The sequence below is a fragment of the Trachurus japonicus genome, chromosome 13, assembly GCF_045865225.1.
Source record: "Trachurus japonicus isolate A0001 chromosome 13, Traja_1.0".
Taxonomy (NCBI): domain Eukaryota; kingdom Metazoa; phylum Chordata; class Actinopteri; order Carangiformes; family Carangidae; genus Trachurus; species Trachurus japonicus.
The window spans coordinates 6,889,335-6,903,642 of record NC_140919.1 but is presented as its reverse complement, the minus strand read 5'-3'; the positions used below and the strand labels follow the sequence as shown (position 1 = coordinate 6,903,642).

Below are 14,308 nucleotides of genomic sequence, written 5' to 3'. Positions count from 1 at the left end.
ATAAACATATTGTGGAGCTGCAGCATAAGAAAACCTCAGCAAAGGGTGAGCTGCTCTGATCAGTGTTGAGCAGCAGCTGCAGGTAACTGGGAGTGCTGTCATTCATTGAGCTGGAGCTGCGCGCTATGGCACAGAGCTCAGGTGTGGGACACTCAGGCCACACTCGGATCTAAACGCGCTGACCAGAGGGATCACTACGGAATGAAAGCGGTGACGTCTCTCAGCCCCGGTCCCAGAGCTGAGCAGCCAGGTACTGGAGAGGGAGGAGAGGAGAGGAGAGGAGGAGGAGAGGAGGAGAGGAGCGCACTGGACGAGAGAGATGCGGCGTGCGTAACGGCGCTTAAATTACTTTGATCGCATGATCAACAAAGCTATTTAACCATCTGAACACAACTACTGGGCTCATCATTCATCACATATGATTATGTAACAGCTTGGCCTGATGGTTTTATATCGCAAAGCAGCAGAGGACAACGATATCGCTGCTTTCCTGTGCGCACTGCGCAGCTCTCAATTTAAAGGGCAAGACGGCGTGGTTTGGCCTTTAACTCGTTAATCATTCCATTAGTCCAGTTTCTCCGCGAGCCGGTGCAGGTGTCGCAACGCATCACCTGACGGCGATTTTTACAAATGTATTGACTGATCGATAACATGTTAGAAGCTATAGACTATAACAAAAACAAAAAATGCATCACATTTTTGGGTATGCCAGCTTCCTCTGTGGGTGGCACTGGCACACTCGTGGCTACGCCATCTCAGCTGCAGACAGCTGTTGCTGTTACTGTTTTTAACAAAGACAAAAACAGCGCTTGATTACTGAAAGGCAAAGCCCGTGTGACCACATCAAGGTGGTTGTGTCCACACACCCGTACTGGTTTATGTGACTTAAGGTGACATGTCGGCGCAGGAGGGAGTGGGAGCGTGGATGCGAGCCAGTCTCCTTCAACCATGCACGGAAAAGGGGAACGATAGAAAAGGTTTTTCTAATTTATTGAGAAACGATGCCCACGTCAGCAATGCATGACAATAAACATGTGGTTCATTTGTCCCCTCAAGTTACATAAAACAGCGTGGACACACACAACTCCGCTGACGCCGGTGATGTGTAGAAAAAGTGTTTCCATTACACTTTTGCGATACAAGTTTGTATCGATTCGTCTCAAAAACTAAAAACTTTTTTGCGATATTTGAGAGTTTTTTCGAAATGTAGGTGTTTCCATTACCAGTTTTTAATTTCGATATTTAGGTTTTGCGCATTTCAAGGGGTAATGGAAACGCACCTAGTGACAGTTTCCTCATCACTAAACTTGAACCACCATCCTCCCTCACTCACGTCGTGACGACAGGACAAAGCCTTTTGGACATAGGCTACCTACCTTATATTGTAGCTGATATGCTGTGTTTTCCTCTCTGTATGCCTCTCGTTTCAGTTTTTGCCCCGGTCAATCATCTGGTGCGCATCCGCTGTTTATCAGGTGCTTGCTCACTCGCTCACTGCTCTGCGAAGTAAAAAGGAAAGAATTGGTAAAGAATTAGGAGTAAACAATGACCAGTGAGATGACAAGTCTTCGTGGTTGCTGCTCTGTGCAGTGTCCGGTCTTGTCATAAATCACTGACAAATCAACCTGATTAAATCTCAGCAACAATCACACTCTCAAGCCCTTTCCCTCTGCCATCGTGTAAAACTTCACTTCCTGCCTGCCACTTCTTTCTGTAATTTTGATAAGCATACACATTTGTTTTTACCAATTTCAATTGTCTCAACAGTTAACCAGAGTAGCCTAATATCATTCTCAAGTCAGCTGTCATAAGCGCGAGGACAAAAATGCGTCTGCTATCTATGTAACCATGGTGAGCTCCAGAGACCGAGTCTCCCTCCTTCACTCATCCGCACACCAGCGCCTTGTGCCCGGGCAGCAGGCCGGCCAGCCCCCCCTCTAGTTCTGGAGCATTTTTTTTTTTTTTTTTGCTTTGACAACGGCTTACCGGTCCCGTCACTTCTACCTTTTTCCAGCCAGATAACGTCCAATAGAGGGAAAAAAATAGGACTTAACATTTTATTGGTGTCGGCTGTAACCGTTATGTTAGGATAACTAACGTTAAGTTAAACTAACGTTAACGCCAAATACAGTTATAAATAAGCTGGCACCTGTGCTGGTAGCCTGTTATTTCGACCGCGTTGTACCTCGCCACTCACCGGAAACCTTTAACTTTTACAAAATAAACGAAATAGGCCTAACTTTTCTCTTTTTTTTGGCAATATATCCCAAGTAACTTACCTGAAACGCACTCCGTCGACGTGTCTGGACCAAACTGACAGGAGGTCCCGCCGTCTGTGGGCAGGTCTGCGGCCGACTTAAAGCCGACGCACCAGAGACGTTTGATGAGCTGGCACAAATGAGTATCAAATTTGAAGATATTCGCCCATGGGCCGATGCTTGACAGATGTTATAAATTATAGGGCCGACGTCCAACCTCAGGCCGACGTCGGCCAGACGTACGTGTGCTATCTGGGTTGTTGGTATTTACCAGATAAATATCAGGTAAATATTTTTTAACTACCGGGTTTAAAATCTACAATATACAATTACTGTGTATCTACCAGGAAATTATTGGGTAAATACCTGGTAGTAGTCAGGAAAAATATCTGTAAATACTGGGTAATTACCTTGTAATTATCTAGTAAGTACTTGGTAATTACAATGTAATTGCATTTAATTACCTGTTATTACCTAGTAAATACATCTTATTACCTGGTAATTGCCTGGTAATTACCGTACTGTAAAAGGAAGCGTTACCAGTTAGGGTACTGCCTTAATGTCAAGCCAAGGGTTGCGGTATTTCCATTACCCCACCTGCTTAGGTGTAAAAAAAAAAAAAGAAAAAGAAAAGCGGCCAATCACCAGTGCTAGCAGCAGGGGCTGCGGCTACGTCTTCAGAGCACTCGGCCTCAACTTCACTTTCTTCGGCAGAGGGTGGAGAGGAACGGGATCCTCTGTTCTGATAGCGAGTGGGCTCGACTCTTGCGCTGGGCTGGCGCACATGGCTAATTTGCATAATGCGCAGGTGACACGGTTCAGCTTAATGTTAAACGAATAAATGTTTTGAATTATGAATACTGGACATGGTGATCTTAAACACATTTAATTGACCACAATAAAATTATTATATTATTTATTTTTTGACAAGATTGAGACCCCCCTCAGATTTTGCTTTTGAGTCTTTCAGGGGGTCTCAAGGGGTTAATCGGGGGGGTCCGACCCCCCCAAACCCCCCCGTATTTTGCACTATGACCAGCTCAGATATTTCTATATGCGGCAACTCGATTTAAATTCGAGAAAGTGAAAGTATAGAATCTGTTGTTTAGGATTGCGTGTGGTGTTTTAATCATAATTTTAAAAAGAATAATAATTAGTTAAAAAAAATATTTTTATCAATTACTGGACATTTCAGGCGACCCCATTTGAATTCCAGGCGACCCCACATGGGGTCCCGACCCCAAGGTTGAAAAACACTCCTGTAAAGTTTAGTTCATTGCAGCTGATAATACATTCAGTGGAGGGTGATGTAGCATAATGTGTAGGCCTCTGCAGCTACTAAAACTACGTTTTGCAGATAATCTACTAAGAGTAACTGCCTAAATAACAGCACATGCAAACCGCAGGATTGAAATGACAGTTTTACGCGCTGTAATTATGTCCTTCATGGAGAGAGAGAAGGAGAGCAGAGAGCTGCATGACCGCAAACGCAGAATGAAATTTAATCCAATGAATTAATACAAAGGAGCAAATCAGACTTTCACACGTTTTTATGAAAATGCATTGTAACGCGCGTTACTTAGATTGTAACGGGTAAAATATTACCGAAACTTTATTTGTAATGCGTTATATTACTGCGTTACAGCAAATAGTAATACATTACTGTAATTGCGTTACTTTTGTAACGTGTTACTCCCAACACTGTCAGTAACGTCCTTACACGGTGCCTTCACTTCAGTTTTTGTGTATAGTTTTGTCCCGTTTATTCATGTTTGACCCCTTAATACACGTTAGTGACAATTTTGTGTGTGTGTATAGGCACTGTCCTCAAAAATCACCTTAGACCTCATAATAATGTTTTGTGTCATGGGCGTGGCTTAAGAAGCTCATTAACTTTTGTCCTCGTTATTATGGATTTTGTCAGGTTGTTATATTGGGAGTTCTGTTGTGTGTATTCAAACTCTGAAGTGAGATCTGTGTTGTGGGGCTCAAATTGGATTTTTGGATGTCCTCCACACCTCTGTAGAGCAAGTGGAAAGGGGTGTCCCTCTAAACCACCACCAGACGTGTTTGGGGCAAAGTGTCCTCATAAACCACATAAACCCGTATAGGTGTGTGTGTGTGTTTGTGTGTGTGTGTGACACCAACAAGGTTTAACTTTAAAACCAGATTAAATCATGGTTTAAGTTTAAATTCTGTTGCACGTTAACTGTGTTTTAATCACATGAAGGTGTGTGTGTGTGTGTGTGTGTGTGTGTGTGTGTGTGTGTGTGTGTGTGACTGTAATCACATGAAGCTGGCTCTAGAGTCTGTGTGTGTGTGTGTGACTGACTTGACACATAGTTAGTTAGTAGCTGCATCCTGTGTCAGTCTGATTTAGCTGTGTCTGTGTTTATAAACATTTAAACGAGCGCCAGGTGGATTGTTTATGAAGTTAACGAGCTCTGGCCTGAGGATCAAAGAGGTTACCACGGCGATAGGGGCCCCCGCAGGCTGAGACAGACAGAAACGTGGAGAAAAAGAGCCATTTTCTGCCTCTAAACCGGTCTTACATTTAGGCTTAGCATGACAAAACGGTAACTCCTATCAGAACAAAACACAGATCAACGTTGCTCTAAGGACTTAATGAAAATTTCGGTACGATTTGGTGTTTCTACAGTAAATATTTTGGCGACGCTGGCAGTTTTAAAACATCAGGCCGTTCTGCTCCTCTCAGAAAATATTTGTATTGGACTCAATGAGGAGCAGAGACAGACGTGGCCGCACTCAGAGGCTGATTCTGTCAATTCTGTAAGTCTCTCTGATATTTTGAGCACATGACATGAGAGATAACAAGTTTGTCTTACAAATTCTGAAAAAATTATGTCTGTAGAGTGTAAATTGTGGCCGTGCTGACAGTTTATCCAGAAAAAATACAGAATGTTTCTTCACTCTCTCCCACTCTAACCGATGATGTCACGCACTCTGACACGAACATTCCATGCAATACACACCCATTATAAACTCATAATTTCTCCAAAAATGATCATGGTCATTGATCAGGGATTGATCAAAAACTATATGACCTATCAAAACGTGGAGTAATACGACAATACACAAGACTTGTGTCTACTGTTTAAAGTTTAAATGAAGTCTCTAGGTGAAAGTATGCCTGAGCAGTAGACGTTTGTTAAACTCCAATGATTGGTCTTTTTCACTCTTTTTTTTCCGCCCGTCCCATTGACTTACATGCAAAAATTTTGCGCAGTTTTTCGCGACATACGTCGCGAAAAATTCGTACACTGTTGAGAAAAGTAATAGCACAGCGATCCCGATCAAGACACACGTTTTGATATATAATATGTCCTGCAACTCGAAGAGTTGACTAGTAGCGAATCGAAAAGTGTCCGGAAGATGAAGGAGAACTAGAAAAAGCATTTCCAAAAATGGAAATGGTGTGAATGCTGAAAGCCATTGCTGAACCATGCTGAATTAGCAGAATAAATTGACAAAGACATGCGGAATGGCATACAAGAAACATGTCCAAGGAGGGAATTGAACCCACAACCTTCAGTACATCAGCCCACTGACCTAACCACTTCACCATAGTTAGATTCAATGAGAGAAGAGTAAAAGAAATCCATGTATAAGAGGTCACTGACTTCTGAAGAGAGGTTGAGACTTTGATGAATGTGAGATTTTTCAATGATGCTTAAAAGAAAGAAAGAAAAGAGTATAAATGAGCCATTAGAAGTTGGTCTACAGATGAGAATTTGAATGAAGTCTCTGTCAGAAAGTACCTCATGAATGAGGCAGGAATCGAACCCATGGCCTCATGATCAATAAACCTCTACTCTGCCATTTCACCACAGAGAGCACACACCTAAACATGTTGTCATTGATTGTGATGATGTGCTGCAAACTGTGGCGCTTAACGAACACCTGTAACCAATTGAAGGTGGGGGAGGGGAGCAGAATTCAACATAACATAACAAGAGTGGATTTGAACCAGTGACCTTGAGGTTGGCAAGCAGCCACCTTACCCATTGGACTACAGACAGAGCTGTGGAGAAGGGAGGTTGAGACTTTGATGAATGTGAGATTTTTCAATGATTCTTAAAAAAAAAAAAGAAATGAGCCACAACAAGTAAGTAGAGGACCTTTTTTGTGACTTGTGACTATTTTTTGATGAAATCAAACAAAGTATAATGCCCATTCCAGTGAATTAAAAAGTTGAGCTCCTGCTACTGTGCTGTGAAATAAATTGCATTGGGCTGAATGGCAGAGAGAGAGGAGGAGGGAGAAGAAGAGGGGGAGGAGGGAGAAGAGGAGGAGGGAGGAAGGAAGGAGAAGAAGAGGAGGGAGAGGAGGAGGAGGGAGGAAGGAAGGAGAAGAAGAGGAGGAAGAGGGAGAGAAAGAAGGCGGAAGGAGGGAGAAGAAAAGGAGGAGGAGGGAGAGGAGGAGAACGAGGGAGGAAGGGGGAGAAGAGGAGGAGGAGGAAGAGGGAGGAAGGAGGGTGAAGAAGAGGAGGAGGGAGAGGAGGAGGAAGAGGGAGAGGGAGAGGAGGAGGGAGAAGAAGAGGAGGAGGAGGAGGAGAGAGGAGGGAGAGGGAGAGAAAGAAGGCAGAAGGAGGGAGAAGAAGAGGAGGAGGAAGAGGGAGAGAAAGAAGGCAGAAGGATGGAGAAGAAGAGGAGGGAGAGGAGGAGGGAGGAAGGAGGGAGAAAAAGAGGAGGAGGAGGAAAGTGAACTTAGTGGAGACATGAAATGATGTGGTAATGGTTTAATTCAACCAGTTACTCTTTCTAAAAAATATGTTGATGTTCATCTGGCCTCTAAAAAATAGAGGAGGACCAACCTCCTCTGACTCTATGGACCAGCACATAGCCAGCACAATACAAGTACAATTGTTGATCACCACAAAACCCCTCCATGTGCTAATGATCTGATTGAATACACCTGTGTGGCAGCCTGCACCATGGTGACTAACTGCTTACCTTTTACTGGGTGGCACTGTGGGTAGGTTAACTGTGTGTGTGTGTGTGTGTGTGTGTGTGTGTGTGTGTGTGTGTGTGTGTGTGTGTGTGTGTGTCTTGATGGCCACCTGCACAACAGAGCAGGAGCAGAACAGTCAGTTTTGAGCTCGGCGCAGCTCTCCTAATGACAGCCAAAAAACAGAGAACCGTACCTCTTATCAGAATGTGGTAGAGACTATCTGGGCAAGGAGACCTTCCTGAGCACATTGATGTGCATTAAATGTTTGTAGGACAAATACTTTTCTCAGGGTCGCACGGTAGAAAAGGGGGGCATTTCTGTTTTTCTAAAAAAATCAGCTCCTACTTTTCTATTGAAGTGGATGAGCCACTGGAGCGGGTCTAGCTGCAGAATTAGGCTCACTGAGACAATTCTGTAAGTCTGTCTGCTGTTTTGAGCACATCAAATGAGACACGACAAGTGTGGCTACAAACCGGTGAGGAAATCATGTGTCTAGAGTTTAATTTGTGGCCGTGCTGGCAATTTATCCAGAAAAAATCCTGAATGTTTTTTCGATCCCTCTCACTCTAGCGATGATGTCACTCACTCTAAGCCCTGCTCGTTAGACGCAACACACACCCATTATAAAGCTGGATTTTGTCAAAAAACTTAATGATTTTAAAGCGGCCAAATATCAGAAACTGTTGAAGATATCAATAAGCTGAGTCATAGAGGAATACTTAAAAAGTTTGTCTACAGCTCAGAATTTGAATGAAGTCTCTAGCTGAAAGTATGTGGACGCTTTAAAGGCTGAAAGAAGTAAGAAGATTTGAAGAGTTTCAAGACTGTTCCAATGCATTCTCTATGGGGAAAAAAAAAATCAGAAATAGTTGAATATTGCAAAAAGTATGAATAGTTGAAAAGAGAAAAGACATAGCACACCTGTCCCGAAAAGGCTGAACATTTTGATATTTGAATTGTTGAAATAGCACAAAGTATGAAGGACTAGTTACATGACGAAGAAAGGCAGAAAATGGCCAAACCGAATAACAATAGTGTGAATGCTTCCAGCATTCACACTAATAACTAGAAACAGCATTTCCTAACGGAACATGCGTGTGAATGCTGAAACCCAATGCTGAACCATGCTGAATTAGCAGAATAAATTGACAAAGACATGCGGAATGGCATACAAGAAACATGTCCATGGAAGGAATTGAACCCACAACTTCATGAGCAGCAGTGATGGCAAGTAACGAAGTACAAGTACTTCGTTACTGTACTTAAGTATAATTTTCAGGTATTTGTACTTTTAGAAGTATTTATTTTTCTTACAACTTTTTACTTTTACTCAGTAAATTTTTAACACAAATATCGGTACTTTCTACTCCTTACATTTCCCAAAAAGGCACGTTACTTTAAAAAAAAAAAAAAAAAAAACTTTATTTTTTTTGGGCGCCGTGACGTATGCACGTCACGTCACGTGCAGCCTGTAGCCTGTGTTTGCTACAGGCAAAGACGAGCGGGCTCCTGCAGGCTCCCGCTAAAATCTTGAGAGAGGCACGACAGAGACACGGCTGTCTGACCGCCAGTTAATCAGACCTCGTCGCACCACCTGCTGCAGCCAGCAACGGTTCAAAATGGACAATGGAGAGGAACGTGAAGAAGAGAATGCGGAGCAGCCAATCGAGGAGCAGCACCCATGGCCTTATTTAAAAGAACTGTTTGAGTTTGTGGGGTCTAAGAATAATTCTTGGCGAATGTGCTGCGTCTTATGCAAACCTAAAGTCCATGAAGTGTTGGCATTCAAGAACTCACCGTCAAACCTCAGGAAACACATACAGGTAAGTCATTAAGGCTAACGTTAGCTAATGTGTTAGTTAAGTTAACGTTACGTTAGCTAGTAATGTTGCGCTAAAGTGGGCTGGTTAGGCTGGGTCGAGGCTAAGTTAACTAGCTAGCTACCTTTATCAGACTACCCTATATAACCATTTTAATATGCTAAATTAACTCGAGCCCAGGCATTTATAAGAACCAGGCGCATATTTGCAACAGGCTACTGTTTATTTTTGCAATGACCAGGGATACCAATAAACAGCAATCAGCACACAATCAACATACGGGCACACACAACCACACGGAAACACAGACACACACGGACACACGGACACAGAGCCCTCCTCTGTTGCTCACCCACAGGTTTCTCCAATTTTTCCCTGTTAAAAGGGTTTTCCATAGAGTTTTTCCTCAGTGGATGTGAGGGTCTAAGGACAGAGGATGTTGTTATGATGCCATGTAAAGCCCTTTGAGACAAACTGTTTGTAAAAACAGGCTATACAAATAAAATTGCCTTGCCTAACCAGTTAAACTGCCCAAATCGCGCTTTTTCTTTTTTTTTTTTACTCTATTCAGCTGTAACGTTATGACGTAAGGCTAACATTGGAAGGTTGAAGGCAATGACTCACATATGTTTGTATCACTTGACCTAATTGTGGGTCTCCTACATTTGTCCCTCTAGAGAAAACATGAGAGACACCTGGAGAGGTATACAAAGCTCACAACCCTGAAAAGGAAGAACGACGAGGAACCTAAGGACCAAGCACCCAAGCAGGTGAAACTTTGGGAAGGCAGGCACGTGTCACAGAAAAGTGTGGACAATTATATTGTTGACTTTGTAGTTCAGGGCCTGCACCCTCTAAGAGTTGTTGAGGAGGAGGCTTTCCAACGTCTAGTGCATCACCTGCAACCAAATGCAAAGGTCATGGCTCGTAATACGATGAAAAGCAAGATTGACAAAGCAACACAGGAGATGAAAAAAAATCTCAAGGCTGCGATGCGTGATGTCGAGTTCATCGGAACCACTACAGATTGCTGGACAGCACATAGAAAGGGCTTCATCGGTGTCACAGCACACTGGCTACAACCCACAAGTCTGCAGAGGTGCTCTGCTGCACTAGCGTGCAAGCAACTGAAAGGCCCACACAACTTTACTGCACTCGCAGATGCTCTGACTGAAATACATACAGGTATGTAGGCTATTGGTAGGTTTAGTAGTATTTTACTTAAGTCCAATCCAGTTAAAATGTATAGGTTTTGTTATTACTTTTAACTTTGATTATCTTGTTCCTTAACTTCTAATGTGTGCATTCCTGTGTATGTGTCTGTGCATTTTCCCTGGCTACTGCGAACTCGAATTTCCAGTAAGATCAATACTGTATCTACCTGACTTTTCTCTTATCCGTCTGTCTAGAGTTCAACATCAGAGACAAGATTGTACGTACGACGACAGATAGTGGCTCCAATTTTGTGAAAGCCTTCCGAGTGTATGGTGTCACTGAAGATGAGAACAACAACGCAGAACCACTCGGGGCAGATCAATCAGGTGAGCGTTACACATTGGTTTGTGATGATGACATAGCTATTGTCCAGTGTTTGGGTGTATTGAAAAGCACCCTATGAATGCAGTTAATATTTTATTATTTTATTAAGCAGGAGAAGAGGATGGTGAAGAGGACATGGTTGAGTCTGTTGAAGCCGGTCCCTTGTTGGAGCAGGATGATGGGCTCGAATACCAGCTGCCAAAGCACCATCGGTGTGCCTGTCATCTTTTGAACCTGGTGGGTGATTGAGTTTATGAATTGAGTAAAAACGGTAATCCAAGGGATGACATGTAAGTGTGAACACTTATTTCCAACACGGTCCTTTGATATTAACAGGTGGCCACAGTTGATGTCAAAGCAGCGAATGGTAACCCGGTGTACATGAAGCTTTCTCGCTCATCATTTGCAAAGTGCCAGGCTCTCTGGAACAAGAGCAGCAGATCCACCACAGCTTCCGAGATCATTGAAGAGCACTGCAAACTCCAGCTCCTCAGGCCATGTGAAACCAGGTACACTTTGCACTTTGAGGTGTATGTTCAGCCCTTTGAACCTGTTTCAGATGTAAAGCACTATACAAATATAATGTATCCTTTTTTATTGTTACAAGGTGGAATTCCCTCTTCTATGCAATTGAGCGGATTATACGCATCGTTAAAGACCAAGGAGAAGCAGCAATTGCAGCGGTCAGCAGCGAGCTGAAGATTCCAATGTAAGTTTACTTTGCATAAACACCTAACTGTAGGGTTTTCTGGTGTAAGTAAACATGCAGGAGAGAATCAACGTGAGAAGCTAGCTTCTTTATTCACCATCTTTTCAGGCGATACATTCTCTCTTCACTGCTGTTCTTCTACCTGCACTGAAGAATGTGTGATAACTTGTAGTGCTCACTTATAGTGCCACCTAGTGGCCTAACAGGGAGCAGAATTAGGCATAATGCCATAATGCACTTGTTACAAAGAACACAACAATATGCCTGCCTTGGATAGTTTTAGGTGTTGTGGGCATTGTTGTTCCATGCAAACATGTTTGACTGCCTAGACATTGATGGTTTTGTGCGTCTCTGTGTCTGTGTTTCTCAGGTTCACTCCTGCCGAGATTGCATTCCTCACGGAATACGCAAAGACCATGAGCCCAGTTGCAAAGGCAGTCAATGTTCTTCAGGGAGAGGCCAACGTGCAGCTGGGTTGGCTTGTACCCACCATCACACTGCTCAAGTCCAAGCTCCACAACCTCCACACCACTTCCAAGTACTGTGGGCCCTTGGTGAACGCTCTTCTAGCAGGACTTGAACGTCGCTTCGGAGAGATGCTAGCTGAACCTGAGCTGATTGCTGCTGCCATTCTTGTCCCCAAATTCAGAACACACTGGATGAAGGCATCCTTAAATGTGGTATGTGCTGCATCACTTTCTTTTTGTTTAATATTATGTTATTTTTAATATGCTTAACACCCTAAAACTCACTGCCCTCACATCTCTTTGTACATTCAAACAAAGTGGATCTTAACCGAGTGTTGCACCTACCATTTAGAACCCCACAACCCTTCCCTGCCTCCTCCATACCTCCATCCCTTACTCCCTCGTTTCCTTGCCCTCCCTTGCTCCCGGCCCCTCCTTTCTCTCTCCATCCCCTTCTCTTTTATGCTAATTATGTTTCTTCATTTGGTTTTGTATCCCCCATAGGCCTCAACTACATCAAAACCCACCTGAAGGAGCAGAGTACTGCAGGGCAGTCAGGTGACTGTGCGTCGTTGTCGTCGTCTGAGGAGGACTTCTTTTCAACAATCAAGCAGACGGATCAACGGGACAGTAACACTAAACAACTAGAGTCCTACCTGGCCAGTCCAACTGATACCATGGACATCCTGAAAACGTTTCCATCTGTGTGCCACCTGTCTCTTAAGCTAAACACGCCACTACCTGCCTCAGCTGCCTGTGAGAGGCTTTTTAGCACAGCAGGAATGATTTTTAGACCCAAGAGGGCAAAGCTATGTTCCAAGAACTTTGAAAACCTTCTTCTCTTGAAGTTGAACAAACAATTTTGGTAGATTTGTTACCCTGCCCTCACATTAGACTTGGATTATTGGAGTGATGTAGTGTAGAGAGATGAAGATGGGGGTCTAGTATGTGTTAACAGTAGTAGTTTTGTAGCCTGATGTGCAATTAAAAAGGTTGATTAACTCTTTGACTGCCAGCCATTCTCACAGCAGCTTCCTCCAGCTTGCCAGGCATTTTCCAGCTTTTTGACTGATTTCCGTAGACCCACCATATATTATGTACTGTTACTACATACACATTCAACCCATCAAAGGAAAGATGAGGGTCTCTAGTTTCCAGCAAAAAAAAATGTTTGTTTCTATCTTGTTCCAGTCTTGTGAAATTGGCGGTTGAATATAGGTTAGTTTAGCCCAAAATGCCATTTTGGCACCAAAATCTTGAGAAAAAGAGGTTTTTGTGTCGGCTGTCATTTTCAGGTGAACCAGTACAATTGGCTCCTTTATATTTTGCTTTAGTGATGCCTCAATATCTGTACAGTTGTTCTCTTGTAAACAACAACTAAATCAACACTGACAAATGACTTTTGATGACAATAGACAAAATATTTAGCTACTGACACACACTACTGCAGCCTTTTTCCTTCTTTTCTTTGAGTTACAACTTTTTATTTTCTTTTTTTTTAGTGTGTGTGCGTACGTGACGTGTGCGTGTGTGTGTGCGTGCGTGTGTGTCTGTGTGTGTGTGTGTGTGTGTGTGTGTGTGTGTGTGTGTGTGTGTGTGTGTGTGTGTGTGTGTGTGTGTGTGTGTGTGTGTGCGCGCGCGCGCGGATCAGTTCGACAGGTTTTTGTAGCCGAAACACGGCACTTTAGATCAGATCCAGCTTCCTCTGGTCAGCAGGCAGCGGTCTCACTCACTCTCTGTCTCTCACACACATCTACACACACACACACACACAGCCGACAGCTCTGGCTGACGTCACGTGCCCCCTGAACTCAGCCACAGACAGTCTCTGTAGCTCACAACAGACAGACACCATAGCTCTCCTCGTCACGTTCGCCGGCGCCGTCCGTTCCTCATCCACACTAGATCGGGGATTTTCAAGCTGCTATCTGAGTGATTTCTCGCAAAATCTGGCGACTTTCCAAACGCTCTTGATGACTAACGACGAGCGATCAACGGGGTTGTTGTTACTAACGTTTGTGCTTTGTATCACGGAGCTGCACGGAGCTTCAACGAGCTGCCGAGCCGCCATGAGCCCCGCCGCCGCCCCCGAAGCTCTCACCGGCGGCCAGAGTGGCGGCCAGAGTGTCACGGAGCGGCGGCGCTGCAGTCAGACACCCGCACCGCTCCGTGAGGGGGGAAAAACACGCTATAGTTTTTATATCTCTCAATCCAAATGTGTTTTTCTGCAGTTTATTTTGATGATACAAGTCTGATCTTCACAGAGGAGTAGGGCAAGACATTCAGCATGGCGTTGCCATTAAAAAAACGCTAAGACGAGTTATCTCGTCTTTGGCAGACTACGCTTGGATTCGCTAAGACGAGATAACTCGTCTTTGGCAGTCAAAGAGTTAAGAGTTGGGCCTACAGTTTTTTGGGACCACAGTTTAGAAGCAAAGGGTCCTGGTCCAAAATTTAATGTTCAGTAAGTGTGGTGTGTGAACCTGACCTGTACAATACAAATACAATTGACTATGGTAAAGTACATTAGGACACAACTTGTGT

The 14,308-nt window shown here is 43.7% G+C and overlaps 1 protein-coding gene and 1 pseudogene across 1 annotated transcript in view; one reads left to right on the top strand and one right to left on the bottom strand.

The window, feature by feature from the left end:
• gdpd4a (glycerophosphodiester phosphodiesterase domain containing 4a) overlaps positions 1–14,308 on the bottom strand; it is a 181,627-nt gene that overhangs the window by 85,236 nt on the left and 82,083 nt on the right. The gene's annotated exons all lie outside the window — the stretch shown is intronic.
• On the top strand, positions 8,849–12,633 carry LOC146975349 (uncharacterized; annotated as a pseudogene).